The 16139-nt window shown below is 38.8% G+C and overlaps 1 non-coding gene across 1 annotated transcript; it reads right to left on the bottom strand.

Moving 5' to 3' along the window:
* Positions 1 to 10462: 10462 nt before the first annotated feature.
* LOC141662670 (small nucleolar RNA R71) lies at positions 10463 to 10569 on the bottom strand. The gene has a single exon (XR_012550772.1). It is a non-coding gene; the product is annotated as a small nucleolar RNA R71 (small nucleolar RNA).
* Positions 10570 to 16139: the final 5570 nt, after the last annotated feature.

Below are 16139 nucleotides of genomic sequence, written 5' to 3'. Positions count from 1 at the left end.
ATGAGTTGGAATTTAAGGCCTAAGAGCTTCAAGCAATGCAGGTAGTGGAATCTTCAAGGCACCCATAATAGCTCCCAAAGAGACAGAATTCTGCATTTGGAGATGTTTCTCAGAGTCTACTAGGAACCTTATGTCATTTTGTTGACTCTGCACTAAGGTAGTGAGAGCAGTGACCTGAGCTATAAGAAAATCATTAGAGGCTTGGAGAGTGTAGATTTGTTGCTGTAGAGACTTTAGATTTGTTGAGTTGGAGATTGGTTGTTGTGAGCTTGATGAGAGAGGAGCACCAAAAGTGACTTGAATAGATTCCTTGATTCCCTCCATTAATAATGTTGAGGGTTTATATCTGGCTTGGTGGAGTTGGTCCAACTTCACTCTTGTGTCATTGTTACTTGTGATTTGATTTTGGACAACTTCATGAAGAGCCAGAAATGATTACTTTAAATTTTTAATGCTTTGCTCCATACTGGTCACATCAAACATGGTCATTTGATCAACAAATTTGTTGAATTTATTTTTGATCTCTACTTGAGCTGGAACAAGTTGATCCAGTTTTTCTTTCACCAACCTCCTAATTCTGTCTAGATGATTATTCAGATTATGTTCCAATGCTTTATCAATAAGGTGAAAAGCTTTGAGTTGTGCCTTATAGACTTCTGTAATAGCATCATATACTTCATGTGGACTGAGAGTCTTGGAATTGCTTCTTAGGATTGTGATAGAATCTTCTCCGAATCTAGTCAAGACCTCATCCATACTCAAACTGAAATCATTATCTAGCCAAACATCCACATTCCCATTCGGCTCAGCTTCATTAACAATCTTGTGTTGCTGTTCTTCAACATCTGCTTTATATAAGAGCAAGATAGCCTGATAATCCTGATTGGACATGTCAGTTGTTAGTATCTGTTGGGTAATGGTTGCAAGTCCAGCTAGTTGGTCCACAAGGAGATCATTCATAGTAATCAGATGAAATTGAGCATCCTGCAGCCACTGTGAGATAAGGTGGGAAAGTTGTTGAGTGGGGATGTGTTGAGGGGAATTTATTGTGACGGCCTCAACCCCGGGGTCAGAAGTTGACGTCATCAATAACAACAATAACAACATAAAATAATCCAACTCAACATTATTATATATACACAACCCCTTTTTCCAAGATCTTTTCCAGGTTTTAAGTATGACTTATGTTACAACTATCACAAAACCAACTTGCTAAAGACAATCCAAACAATACTATCTCTGATTAGCAACTCAACAGACCCGCTTGGGTCCAACACAACTACCTCAGAAGAGCCTGACACGGAAGGGACTGGAACTCTGCCCTGACTACCACGGGAGGATCCCGTAGGCATTTGCAATACATATATAAAACATTTTGCAAGGGTGAGCAATCAATTGCTCAGCAGTACCATTATATGAATAATAATCAAAAATAGTTTATGATAGACAATTATAGGAACATAATTCATAACTTGCTAGAAAACAAGTAAAACATGTATGAACTGGATATTAAAACTAGCATTCTCTGTAAAACCATATCATCAGTTGTGCGCTGTGCATAAATACCAAATTTCAATTTTAGCATGCTTCTTTCATTTTCAAATCTTCCGTCCCATCACAGGACCCATAAAACCATTTGTCCCGTTACGGGGACCCAAAATCAGTTACGGGAACCATAAAACTTGTCCCATCACAGGACCTATAAAACTTGTCCCATCACAGGACCTATAAAACTTGTTCCTCTCCGGGAACCTCAAAATCACTTACCCCGATATAAAAGTATTGGATGATCCCTAGTGAGACATCTGATCAGGCTATCTCCATTGGATAACTCTAGCCTGGATATCCTATGAAAACTTCTTCCGGAACTCAGAGACTAGCTAGGTCTCTGTCACGCTGGGCTAGTGGTTATAAAAGGGTGCGCAACCACTTCGCCTCATACGCTAACTTCCAAGCCGTTACGGGCCTCCTGCGCATACTCATCCAATTATCTGATCATTCTTATCCAGTTTTCCAAATCGCTTACCTATCTCTTGACAAAACAATTATATCACAACACACTTTCCAAAACATTTTCATTTTATTCAAAATTTAGAGATAGGCATTTTCCGAAGTTACTTTTCCCCCAAAACACAAGTTAACAAAACCATTTGAACACAGGGGATACGTAACTTAAAACGTTCTCTTCCAGTACGTAAATCTAAATCAACAATTATTCATATAGTACTGAACTGTAAAAGATTTGTTCAGGGGTACTTGCCTTGCAGAGCTTTACAAATATTATTGATTGACCTTGAGCTGACTCGGACGCTCAGACTTTAACGTCTAACCACTAGATTACCCTGGATTCGACTCCAACACTCAGGTACTTTGATCGGAACCTTACTGAGCTCATCGACTGTCCACTAGGCTATCCAATGCTAACTCTTGGGCCTTCCGACTAGCACCTACAAAGTCAAAATATCCTAATTTAGACCTTCGATTATGCTTGACATATCCTTGCTAACAATCTATCTGAACATTAACAAAACTCGACACGTAACATATTCAGTATTATAATACACGTATCACTTAGGTTTCACGTCTTCAAAAAAATCGGTTTGGTGTTCATTTTCGTAAAATATGTATATCTGTCCTTTTTCGAAATTAGGGTTATCGGTTTCCGCAAAACATTACATCACAACACATAATCAGGTTTCGTACAAAATAGTTACATGTAACCGATCGACGTTCCGATAGTCATTGGGTACGACCTCGTATTTCCGTAATTTAATTTTCCGGAAATCGGGCAGCACCTCCTTTAATTATCGACTACCCCGTCGAACGTCCCGACGTCAAATCAATTACAACCAATTCAAACCAACCACAATACAATTCCCAACCACCGATTCCAGTCAACAATGTCAATTCATAATTTCACAAACACCAGTCAAATACACTTATTATTCGTTATTATCCGCATTTTATATATTAAATCATATTTTGTATTTTTAAATCGTAGGACTCAGATTGTATCATCATAGTCCACCGTCGGCTCGCCAAGTCTCATCACCGATGGCGGTAGAATTCGTCGGTGCCCGATTTATTCGGGTTTCCACACGAATTTCACCGATAATTAATTAGTAACTTTCCAAAAATAAAAATCTGAATAATCATAAGGATTCATTCAAACTATTTGCTAAAATAATCCGAGAAAAGAAATTACAGAGTATACGAATTGTGTTCACAATCATTGAACAGACCAACCCAACAATAACAGATGCTTAACTGAGATATATACATGTATATGCGTATATACACAAATCAAACAAGCAGAACAACTACCCGGACTGAACCAAGGCCACGATGGCCGGAACAGAACAGAGACCATGGCGGCAAAGTCGCCGGATTCAACCGGAAACAAATAGGCATAGATACACAATTACACACACACACACACTACAAACGCACACACCACATCACTCAGGCCACCTCACCGGAAAGAAGCCGACGGCGGCCAACAACAGAGGGGAAAACAGGCGGCATCGAATACTTACCAAAACCGAAAGAGAAAGGGGAAGGAGGGATAGGAATTTAAGAGAAAATCAGGGAAAAGAAAGAATAATTCAAGAGAGGGAGGAGATTACAACGAAAAGGAAGAGAGATTGGAAGACTGGAGGAGAAAGAAATTGAAGATTAGATGGTAAAGATCGAGATATTTATCCAATTCAATTATTTTGTAAAAATCTAAATTTACACCGGAATATATCGATTTTACGAGTAATTTACGGGTTGGAATAACCTGGAAAATTAACCGAACAACTGAAAAATTCTCGGAACAAATAAAATTTAATAAAAAAAAATTTCAAAATTTTCAAGTCATTTTTAGAACGCACAACGGACCCGCATTTATCAATTAAACGAATCAACGCACAGGTGAGATTAATCTCAAAAATTCCCGAAATAATTTTAAAATTCTCGAAATATTCCAAACTTAAAGAAATATGAGATTCATAATTTTTAAAGAATTTTGGAATTTAAATACGGGTTTAACAAATAATTACAATCAGAAAATCATATATGGCTAAATAATTGATGAAATATTGATTTCTCCATTTAAAAATTCCTAAAAATAATTAATAAAATTATGAAGCCATAAAAAATGATTTTAGGGATAACCCAAGTATTTATGGAAATAAATCCTGAATAAAATTACCTTTAAATACAAAAGTGACACAACACAGCTTCACAACGACTTACACAATTAATACACGAACACGAACGATCACACATAATTAATTAAAATATTAACAAAAATAATATCCAGCTGACAGAACCTACAGACCTATTTTATTTATGAAATTATTTAAATTACACATTTAAACAATATAAAAATATACGAGTCGTTATAATCTTCCCCCTTAAAAAGATTATGTCCTCAGAATTTGATTTTTAACCAAACAAGTTTGGATATTTGTCAAGCATATCTGACTCTAACTCCCAAGTAGATTCTTCTACTCGAGGATTCATTCAAAGCACACTTACTATGGATATAGAATTATTCCTAAGGACTCGCTCATAACGATCTAGGATCTAAGTCGATCATTCCATGGAGAACAATTTGGACAAGAGCCCATTGTCTCCTACTCAATGATTTGGTTCGAATCAAGAATATATTGCTTTAACAATGATATGCAGATCACATTATAAATATCTGCAACTATAATGACAATGCTAACTCATGAGCAATTCATCTATCTTCCTCGATACCTCTAACGGGTACATATATTTAGGGCTCAACTCGCCCCTTCTAACTAAACCTAACCAATTTCTTTCAAGGTGAAATTTTGTCAATACCCACGATCCTACTTTTATATCCATACTCTTTCGATACAAATCCGCCTTCTTTCATTATCCATCCCAAGCTGCGTCAACTCTTTTTCGAATCAACACCGCTAAGTCCTTGGTGCGCTGAATTTACTCAAGATCTAACAACATTTCTACTCCCACTTCCTCTCAATAGAGGGGAACTCACACTTATGCTCACACAGGGCTTCGCAGGGTAGCATTCCCTACTAACATGATAAATATTAACATAGAAGACTCACTCAGTGGTAGGTGATTACCACAGTTTCTTCTTAGATTCAAACTATATACTCTCAATATATCTTATATTGCCTGAATCGTCCTTTCACTTTGACCCTTCGTCTACGAATGATATGTGGTGCTCATTTTCAATTTAGTTTCCAAACATTCGAACATCTCTTGCTTCTCACCATCAGTTAAGACTGGAAAGTAATCTCATATCTTCACTTCTTCTCACCTTAAGATATTTGCGCTTCACATTCCACCTTTTCCATATTCCTTTATTAATTCCTTAGCGATTTTAATCAGATTCAATCCTTTCCTTCTATACAGGGCATCTGTTACTACACCGGCCTTGCTTAAATGTTCGTTAATGGAATAATCGGAATCATTTGCTATTCTCAGCCAAAATTCATACTTGAAACTTAATACATAGTTATTTTTCTTCTAATCTTCGTAGGGAAATTCTTGGGCATTTCACATGGACGTCCTTGGTCTTTGAATAGCTGAGGATGTTATCAATAAATACATTCATGCTTATCCAAGCACTCCATATACACCATGTTTCTTGAATGATACACTTGTTAATCCAAATGAGATTACCAAAAATTGTGATGGCCATATTTCGTTTTAACTGCAGTCTTCGATACATTCTCAGGCTAGATCTTAAATCATTCCCCGAGAAATAACATACTCCTTGAATTAAGTCACTTAAATAATCAATTCTTAATAGGGTTACTTATTCCTATTCGTCATTTTGTTAAACTCCCGATAATCATTACGTACTCTCGTAATTTCATCCTTCTTTTTAACAACATCTCTGGTGTAAACCAAGGGACTATATCTGGTAGGCTCATTTTCCTTACAGTATCTTTTATATTTATCGAACTAATTATTTCGCCCCACTGGCCTTCAAAGAAATTCTACCCCAATTATATATTACTCAACTTCCTTTAGCTTAATTATTTTCTTCTTCGTATCTTTACACAGGGTGGATCTACTTTATCTCCTTAGCTTATTAACTATTTTCTTCGCACGATTGGAAGAGCTTCTTATCTTGCTCCTTCCTTTAACAATTCACCCTACTACTGGCTTCCATACACTTTATTATTCGCTTCTCCTGAATTAATCCTTGCCTTATGAAAGGACAACCAATTCGTTACTAAAATCATATCAAACTCCTCCAGCTCAAAGAGTGTCAGATCAGCTGCACTATGTCCGAATTCTAAACACTTGAGCTTTTGGTCACTCTGGAAGTTCTGCCTCTAACTATGATGGATGTTGACCTTTGAGATGTAGTACCTTGAGTAACCGTTCCACAACTCCTTGCAATACGCCCAACCTTCCCACATATTTAACAAGTAACTCTAGGATTTTCTGGATTGCACTCCGACGCATAATGACCCTTATGACCACATGTGACACATCGAACATTCTTTGTTTCCAGGTCTGAAAATTACGTCAGAAATTGACTTACTCTAATTGGAATCGACTTCTATCTAACTGACCATTAGTTGGTACAATTAACCAACTCTCTCTTTTAATTGATCAATTGGAGTATCAACAGAAACATCAGTAACACATCATAGTATACGTTGTATCATTAAGAGTAGGGTATTTTCCAAAAATTTGGGCTGCATTTCCTCTATATTATTGACTACCAGTCGGACTCAAGCCGACACCAACAATCAACCAACAACCATATCAACCCATCAACATCAACCAAACCACCAATAAGTATACTAACCATCTTCCACCACTCCACTCCACGGTTCACAATACTGTGACACATAACATATTAATAACCATATGTATCACTAACCAACTAATAAAACGGGGTTGGCTATTTCGGCCACAATTACCAACAAGCAACCTCGCAAACTAGGTCAACTTAAGGACCTCTGATAGGCCTACGAGTCCAAGTTTCAGCCAACCATTCTTCTAAAGGCGGTTCCCTATCATTTGCCATAGACTCGACAATCACTGAATTAACTTTTCTAAGATAACTACCTTTTCCAATGGATCACAAATCCTTTCTGTTGCCATCATTCCAAAATAGCAACCGGATACAGAACTTTTATTTCTTCAGACGGTCAATTCTTCATTTACTTTCCATAATTAGGATGATCTGACCACAGTGGTTACCGAAGGAAATTCACTGCCATAAAATACCAAATAAAATTTCAAAATCAGGATAATTCATTCTAAAAGAAACGTGAAGGAAATGCGGATATGACTGGGAGCAACCATATAAGTACGTAAGATGGCCAATCTTAGTACCATACAGTTTACAACATATAATTCGGTGGCGTCCCACCAGACCCTTTGTCACACAGATAAATAGTCACATCATATGTATTGTTTGCCCCAATCAACCGATAGAACCTCCGAGGAAAGAAATATAAGGGTTCAAGGTATAAACCTCAGTACTGATCCACATTCACTATAAGACTCAGCTGTCATGGCAGCCGCTGACTATTACCCTTCCACCTGAACTTTCACGGTCAGATTCACTTGCTCGAGAATAGAAACTAGAAACCTCAACTAGACATTGCCAATCCTCGACAAACATCAGGGTTACGCCTTCGAACCCTTGACTAAACTCACAGACTCGCTCCTCTGGTTGAATTGCTGACTCATATCTATATTGAATAAACCTTCTTGCAGTCTTCTGACTCTATTTCTAACCTAAATCAGGGACTCAAACCTGTAGCTTTGATACCAACTGTGACGGCCTTAACCCCGGGGTCAGGAGTTGACGTCATCAATAACAACAATAACAACATAAAATAATCCAACTCAACATTATTATATATACACAACCCCTTTTTCCAACATCTTTTCCAGGTTTAAGTATGACTTAGGTTACAACTATCACAAAAATAACTTGCTAAAGACAATCCAAACAATACTATCTCTGATTAGCAACTCAACAGACCCGCTTGGGTCCAACACAACTACCTCAGAGGAGCCTGACACGGAAGGGACTGGAACTCTGCCCTGACTACCACGGGAGGATCCCCTAGGCATCTGCAATACATATATAAAACATTTTGCAAGGGTGAGCAATCAATTGCTCAGCGGTACCATTATATGAATAATAATCAAAAACAATTTATGATAAACAATTATAGGAACAAAATTCATAACTTGCTAGAAAACAAGTAAAGCATGTGTGAAATGGATATCAAAACTAGCATCCTCTGTAAAACCAAATCATCAGTTGTGCGCTGTGCATAAATACCAAAGTTCAATTTTAGCATGCTTCTTTCATTTTCAAATCTTCCGTCCCATCGCATGACCCATAAAACTATTTGTCCCGTTACGGGGACCCAAAATCATTTGTACTCAAGTTGTTAAGTGTTTTAACGTGTTTTCGAGTGTTTTTGCACTTCAGGCATTATCTAGGTAATCAGGTGAATTAGCATTATTTTGATGCTAATTTGGTGTCAAGTTGGTGTTGGAATAAAAGCTCGTTGAAAGCCGGCTCAAATCTGGAAGAAAAATGAAGAAATCAATTTCTGGCAGAAGCCCAGCGCGCCCGTGCTGATCAAGCGTGCGGCCGCGCCCAAAGTACAGAAAGCCAGCGCGCCCCCGCTGATCAAGCGCGCGGCCGCGCCGTGTCTGGATGGTAGAATCCTGTTTCTACTTGGTTTCCGAGAGAAAGAATTCTACACTGCATGGGGCTGCTATATAAGCAACTTTAGGTCATTTTTAATAAAAAAAATCCAAAAACATATCAAGGAGAGCCATAAAAAGACCGTATTAGCACGATTCAACGAAGAAGAAGAAGATCTTATTTTTACTTGTGAATCTTTGTTTTAAGTTGTAACTTGGATGCTATTTTTCTTATTTGTGAACCTTAATCTTGTTTTGTACTTGGTTTTATTTATTCTTTATAAAGACTACGTCTGTTATACCATGCTTTCATCGGAACCCACGTTGATGATGAGTCCGATAATGGGCTAATCTTTATCGTGGGGTTCTAGCGGATTTATTTATGGATTTTTTTAGTTAAATTGTTTGATGCCTTAGTATGTGGTGATTGTATGATAACCTAGTATTGGTTGTGCGTATTCGTCTTATGAGCGTCATGAACTTATAAGATAATGTGTTAATCCTTAATGAAGCCAAAGTGAATTTAAGGATTTAGAACTTGTCATGCTAGCATAGGTTCATGTAATTGTTATGCATGATTCGTGGGTAATTTTAACCATCTTACTTGCCATATGTAATCAAGGTAGATAACTTGTGCTTAAACCATTATGTTGTCAAATTCTATAGACATATAGGGTCTCAATATAATTGGTGTTTATTCAGCTTCTATCTCTTTTGTGGATGTGTGGTAGTATGGTACTCGTGCAAAGAAAGTTGGCGTTTATCAGTTTCGTGTTGTCTGATTAGTGTCATCACCATTACATCCTAAGGTTAAGAACAATAAGTCTATTGAATGAAGTATTTAATGAAGTTAGAATCCCATGTTCGTCATATATATTAATTCAACCAATCCTATTCTCTTAGTTATAATTGTTAGTTTAATTCTTAGTTATAAATAACCTCAATTTGTTATCATCTTAGAATTGAATAATAACCATACATTGTTGCTTAAGTGCATAGATTGATTAGTTAACTAAATCCAGTCTATGTGGGAACGAACTAGAAAAGATTCTATACTTCTTGCGAACTTGTATACTTGCATGTATTATTAGCACGTGTTTAGCGACTAACAAGTTTTTGGCGCCGCTGCCGGGGACTGCAATGTTATTTTATAGTTTATGTGCTTTCCATCAATGGTCGTTAAAGTTCATTGACTTGGACATTGTTACTTATTTTTTTCCTTATCTTATTTCAGGTACTCTAGCGAGGGTGTATGCATACGCGTTCGCGTACTCATAAGAGAACACTGGATAAAGCCGAGGAAGAACTTGTGGTGGTTTAAACGGAAGTTTTCGAAGAAGAAAAGAAGGTAGAAGAATAAGAGAAAGTCGAGGAACTAGCTTCAGTAGAGGTGGGTGATCAAGCAGAAAATCCTAAGGCTTTGATGGACTATTCTCAGCCTAAGATTATTGACATTCAGTCAAGCATCATCAGGCCAACGATCAGGGATAACACTTTTGAGATTAAGTTAAGCACGATTTAGATGATACAGAACTCAATTCAGTTTGGGGGTTCTCCTACTGAAGACCCCAACATGCACATCAGTGATTTTATCGAGATCCGTGACACTTTCAAGTTCAATGACGTGACTGAAGATGCTATCAAGCTGTGACTCTTCCCATTCTCTTTGAGGGACAAAGCTAAGTGCTGGTTACATTCTCTACCAGTAGGGTCTATCACCACTTGGGAAGATCTTGCTCAAAAGTTTCTCACTAAATTTTCCCCAATGGTGAAGACTGCTGCAATCATGAATGCTCGTACTCAGTTTGCTCAAAAAACTGGAGAATCTCTGTGTGAGGCTTGGGATTGATATAAGGAGATGCTAAGGAAGTGCCCACACCATGGCATGCCTGATTGGATGATTATTAACTGCTTCTACAATGGATTGGGTGCTACTTCTAAACCCATGCTTGATGCAGCATCAGGAGGAACCTTGTGGGCTAAAAGCTACGATGAAGCTTATGAACTTATTGAACTGATGGCGGCTAATGAGTACCAGAATCCTTCCCAGAGATTGATTCAGGGAAAGGTAGCAGGAATTCTGTAGTTGGAGGCAGCAACTGCTATAGCTGCCCAACTTAAGGCTTTGACGATGAAGGTGGACACTTTGGCTAATTATGGAGTTAATCATATCACTAGTGTCTGTGAGATTTGCGCTGGTGCCCATGAGACTGATCAGTGCACAATTTTTAGTGAATCAACTCCGTTCATGAACAACTTTCAGCGTTTGCAGCAACTTGTGCTAGCCACTTATCATCCCAACAACCGTAATCATCCTAATTTCAGTTGGAGCAACACTCAGAATGCGGTTCAACAGCCTTATCAGCAGTATCCAGCTAAGTAGTACAGCCCCCCTGGTTTTCAGCAACCGTAATATGCACCGAGATAACAACTCCAGCTGTAACAAGCTAATGAAAAATCTGAATTAGAGGAGTTGAAGCTTATGTGCAAAAGTCAAGCTCTTTCTATCAAGACCTTAAAAAATCAAATTGGGCAAATTGCCAGTGCCTTGCTTAATCATCCACCTGGTACACTACCTAGTGACACTGAAGTGCCAGGAAAGAGGGAAGCTAAGGAGCAGGTAAATGCAATCAATTTAAGGTCTAGAAGGGTTACGAATTCTTAACAAACTCAAGTGTTGACTGAAGAAGCTGAGGCTGAGAAAGAAGTAGAGCAGCAGGAAGTAGAAGTGGAACCAAGGAAGACTACTGTTGAGCACACTCCTCCTGAGGGTAATACAGGGGAGAAACAGATCTCTCCTCCACCGCCTTTTCCTAAGCTGTTGTAGAAGAAAAAGCTGGACAAGCAATTTGAGAAGTTTCTGGAGGTGTTCAAGAAACTTCATATCAACATACCTTTTGTTGAGGCTCTCGAGAAGATGCCTAGTTATGCAAAGTTTATGAAAGGTATTCTCTCTCGAAAAGTGAAGCTAGATGATTTAGAGATTGTCGCTCTCACGGAGGAATGCAGTGTTATGTTGCAATAGAAGTTGCCTCCAAAACTTAAAGATCCAGGAAGCTTCACTATTCCGTGTACTATTGGAAAAGTTTCTTTTGATAGATGCTTATGTGACTTGGGAGCTAGCATTAATCTAATTCCATTATCAATCTTCAAGCATTTGGACTTACCTGATCCAAAACCGACTTATATGACCTTGTAGTTAGCCGACCGTTCTATTACATATATGTGAGGTATTATGGAGGATGTCTTGGTCAAGGTTGATAAACTCATCTTCCCTGCTAATTTTATAATTCTTGATTTCGAGGAGGATAAGAAGATTCCCATAATCTTGGGAAGAACTTTCTTGGCAACTGGCCGAACCTTGATAGATATGCAGAAGGGCAAGCTTATGATGCGAGTGCTGGATCAGGATGTAACTTTTAATGTGTTCAATTCTATGAAATTTCCTACGAAAAATGAGGAGTGCTTAAAGGTGGATTTGGTCGATTCTGTAGATACTTTAGGACTTGATCAATTGCTAAGGTCCGATGCCTTAGAGAAAGCCTTATTGGGAAATTTAGATAGTGAAGATGACGAAGGTGAAGAATAATTACAGTATTTGAATGCTTCTACCTGGAAGAGGAAGATAGATATTCCTTTTAAATCTCTTGTAATGGAGGAATTGAACAAAGCTCCTAAATGCCTCACGCCATCTATTGAGGAAGCTCCCACTCTTAAGGTTAAGCCTTTACCTGAGCATTTGAGGTATGAATTTTTAGGTGATTCATCTACTTTTCCTGTTATCATTGCATCCGACCTTTCAGGTAGTGATGAGGAAAAGCTTCTGAGGATTCTGAGAGAGTTCAAATTGGTAATTGGCTGGACTATAATGGATATAAAGGGAATCAACCCTTCTTATTGTATGCATAAAATTCTGCTAGAGGAAGGTAGCAAGCCTACGGTCGAGCAGCAAAGAAGACTTAATCCAATCATGAAGGAAGTAGTCAAGAAGGAAATTCTTAAGTGGCTAGATGCAGGGATCATCTACCCTATTTCCAACAGTTCATGGGTAAGCCTGGTTCAATGTGTGCCAAAGAAAGGTGGTATTACTATGGTAGCAAATGAGAAGAATGAGCTTATTCCTACTAGAACAGTCACGGGGTGGAGAGTTTGTATGGACTACAGGAAGCTGAACAAAGCCACTAGGAAGGATCACTTCCCTTTTCCCTTCATTGACCAAATGCTGGATAGATTGGCTGGCCATGAGTACTATTGTCTACTGGACGGCTATTTGGGTTACAATCAGATTTGTATCGCTCCAGAAGATCAGGAGAAAACTACCTTCACTTGTCCATTTGGAACTTTCACCTTCAGATGAGTTTTTTTTGGTCTGTGTGGTACGCCAGCCACATTTCATAAATGTATGATGGTCATCTTTTCTGATATGATTGGCCAGAATGTGGAGGTGATCATAGATGACTTCTCTGTATTTGGCGATTCTTTTGATGAATGCATGTAAAATCTTGGACACGTTCTCAAGAGGTATGTTGAGACCAATCTGGTTCTCAATTGGGAGAAATGTCACTTTATGGTGCATCAGGGCATTATTTTCAGGCACAAGGTTTCTAGTAAGGGTCTTGAGGTGGACATGGCCAAGGTGGGGGTCACTGAGAATCTTCTTCCACCTATTTCTGTTAAGGTAATTCGCAGTTTTCTTGGTCATGCAGGTTTCTATAGGCGTTTCATCAAAGACTTCTCTAAGATTTCAAAGCCATTGTGCAGTTTGCTAGAGAAAGATATTCCTTTCAAGTTTGATGATGAGTGCCTTGCATCTTTTGAGACTTTGAAGAAGAGTTTAATCACGGCATCAGTCATAACTGCACTTGATTGGAATGAACCTTTTGAGATGATGTGCGATACAAGTGACTATACAGTTGGAGCAGTTCTTGGGCAGATGAAGAACAACATATTTCATGTTATCTACTATGCTAGAAAGACCCTAAATGGTGCTCAACTGAATTATACTACTACGGAGAAAGAACTTTTGGCTATTTTCTATGGTTTTGAGAAATTTTGATCTTATCTACTTGGGACTAAGGTGACAGTTTTCACTGATCATGCTGCAATTCAATATCTCGTCTCAAAGAAGGACTCGAAGCTTAGATTGATTAGATGGGTTCTTTGGCTTCAAGAATTTGAACTAGAGATCAAGGACAGAAAGGGAACTAAAAATCAAGTCGCTGATCATCTCCAACGTTTAGAGAATCATAATTCTACTTCATTGGATAAGACATTAATAAATGAGTCTTTTCCCGACAAGCAGTTGTTTGGAGTGCAAGAAGAAGAACCATGGTTTGCAGACATTGTGAACTACCTTGTGAGTAATATCATGCCTCCCGACTTATCTTATGCTCAAAAGAAGAAGTTTCTTCATGAAGTGAAGTGATATATGTGGGATGAGCCATTTCTTTTTTGACAAGGAGCTAACCAAATCATCAGGAGATGTATTTCTTACAGCGAAACGGGGGGGATCTTGCGATATTTCCACTCAACGGCTTATGGAGGACATTATGGTGGAGAAAAGACAGCAGCTCGTGTTCTTCAAGAAGGTTTCTTTTGGCCAACATTGTTTAAAGATGCTCACCAGTTCATTTTGAAATGTGATCGATGTCAACGTGTGGGTAATATGTCTAAGAGGGATGATATGCCTCTTCATGTGCTTCTAGAGGTTGAGGTCTTCGATGTTTGGGGAATTGAATTCACGGGGCCATTTGTCTCATATTGTAACAATCAGTATATCTTGTTGGCGGTTGATTACATGCCGAAATGGGTTGAAGTTAAGGCATTGCCAATGAATGATGCGAAAGTGGTGCTTAATTTTTTGCACAAGCAGATATTCACAAGGTTTGGAACTTCAAGAGTCATAATCAATTATGAGGGGTCGCATTTTTGCAATCTCAAGTTCACTGCTATGATGAAAAGGTATAACGTGAATTATCGCATTGCTACGGCTTATCATCCTCAAATAAATGGTCAAGATGATGTGTCTAATAGAGAGATCAAGCATATTTTAGAGAAAGTGGTGTGTCCATCAAGGAAAGATTGGACTTTGAAGCTGGATGAAGCTGTTTGGGCGTATAGAACAGCATAAAAGACTCCATTGGGAATGTCTCTGTTTCAGTTGGTTTATGGTAAGGGGTGTCATTTGCTTGTGGAGCTCGAGCATAAGGCATATTGGGCTTTGAAGAAGTTGAATCTTGACTTGGATGCGGCTGGAAATAAGAGGATGCTTCAATTGAATGAGCTCGATGAGTTTCGACTTTAAGCTTATGAGAATAACAAAATGTATAAGGAGAAAGTCAAGAGGTGGCATGATAGAGGTCTAGTGCTCAAATCATTTATGCAGGGGCAATAAGTTCTTTTGTTCAACTCTCTTCTCCATCTTTTTCCTAGAAAGTTGAAGTCAAGATGGTCAGGGCCGTTTATTGTCAAAACTGTGTTTCCACATGGAGCGGGGGAAATTTTTGATAATGGTCCGGACCAACATTCAAGATAAATGGTCAGAGGTTGAAGCACTACTATGGTGGCACGGCAACCCGCGAGGTGGTTAGTGCCGTTTTATTGTCCATTTGATCTCAAGATTCTACGTCGAGCTAGCGACATAAAAAAAGCGCTTCTTAGGAGGAAACCCAAGTTTGTTGTACATTAGTAGGTAGAGGAAGCAAGAAGAAAGGAGAAAAACACAAAAAAAAACAGAAAAAGAAAAAAATTCAGGGCCAACTTTAGTGACCAAGTGCGCCCAAGCTGATCCAGCGCGCGGCCGCACCGTTTTTCCAGTAGCCAAGCGCGCCCACGCTGATATAGCGCGCGGCCGCGCCGGTTTTCTAGAGAGTGAGCGCGCCCACGCTGTCCTAGCGTGCACCCGCGCTGGGTCCCTGTTCGAAAAAAAATAGCAGTTTACAAGGTAATTTCAGGACTTTTGTTATAAAATCAATTCCAACCTGATTTTTACTCTTCCACATTCCATAATTCCCTCTCCAAATCAAATCCATTATTCTCACGATTCCCATAACTAATTCCCACTTCTATTCTATATCGAATTCTCACCTCTTCACCTATAAATACATACACTTATACACAAACTTCTCCACCACATCACAAATTCTCAAACAAAAATCCCTCTCAAACACTTAACTTTTATTCTCTCTCATTCAATCCCAATGGCGCCGAAGAGGCAAAGAACGCAAGTAGGCAGCAGTACCACCGATTCTTCATCCGCGGGTGGTGTGAGGCCAAAGTTTTCTATTCCTGAGGCTGAAGAGGAGTACACGAGGCTTCTCTCGAAGCCGATTGCTAAGGAACGAGGTTTTTTGGCATCAGGGAAGGATGGTAATATGTTAGAGATGATTCTTGAGATGGGTTGGGTTCCTTTTTATGAGGCTCCCATTGTTGTGCCCATGAGTGTTGTGCGGGAGTTC

The sequence above is a fragment of the Apium graveolens genome, chromosome 5 (genome assembly GCF_009905375.1).
Source record: "Apium graveolens cultivar Ventura chromosome 5, ASM990537v1, whole genome shotgun sequence".
Classification (NCBI taxonomy): domain Eukaryota; kingdom Viridiplantae; phylum Streptophyta; class Magnoliopsida; order Apiales; family Apiaceae; genus Apium; species Apium graveolens.
The sequence above is the reverse complement of the archived record's forward strand: the minus strand, read 5'-3'. Positions and strand labels throughout refer to the sequence as shown.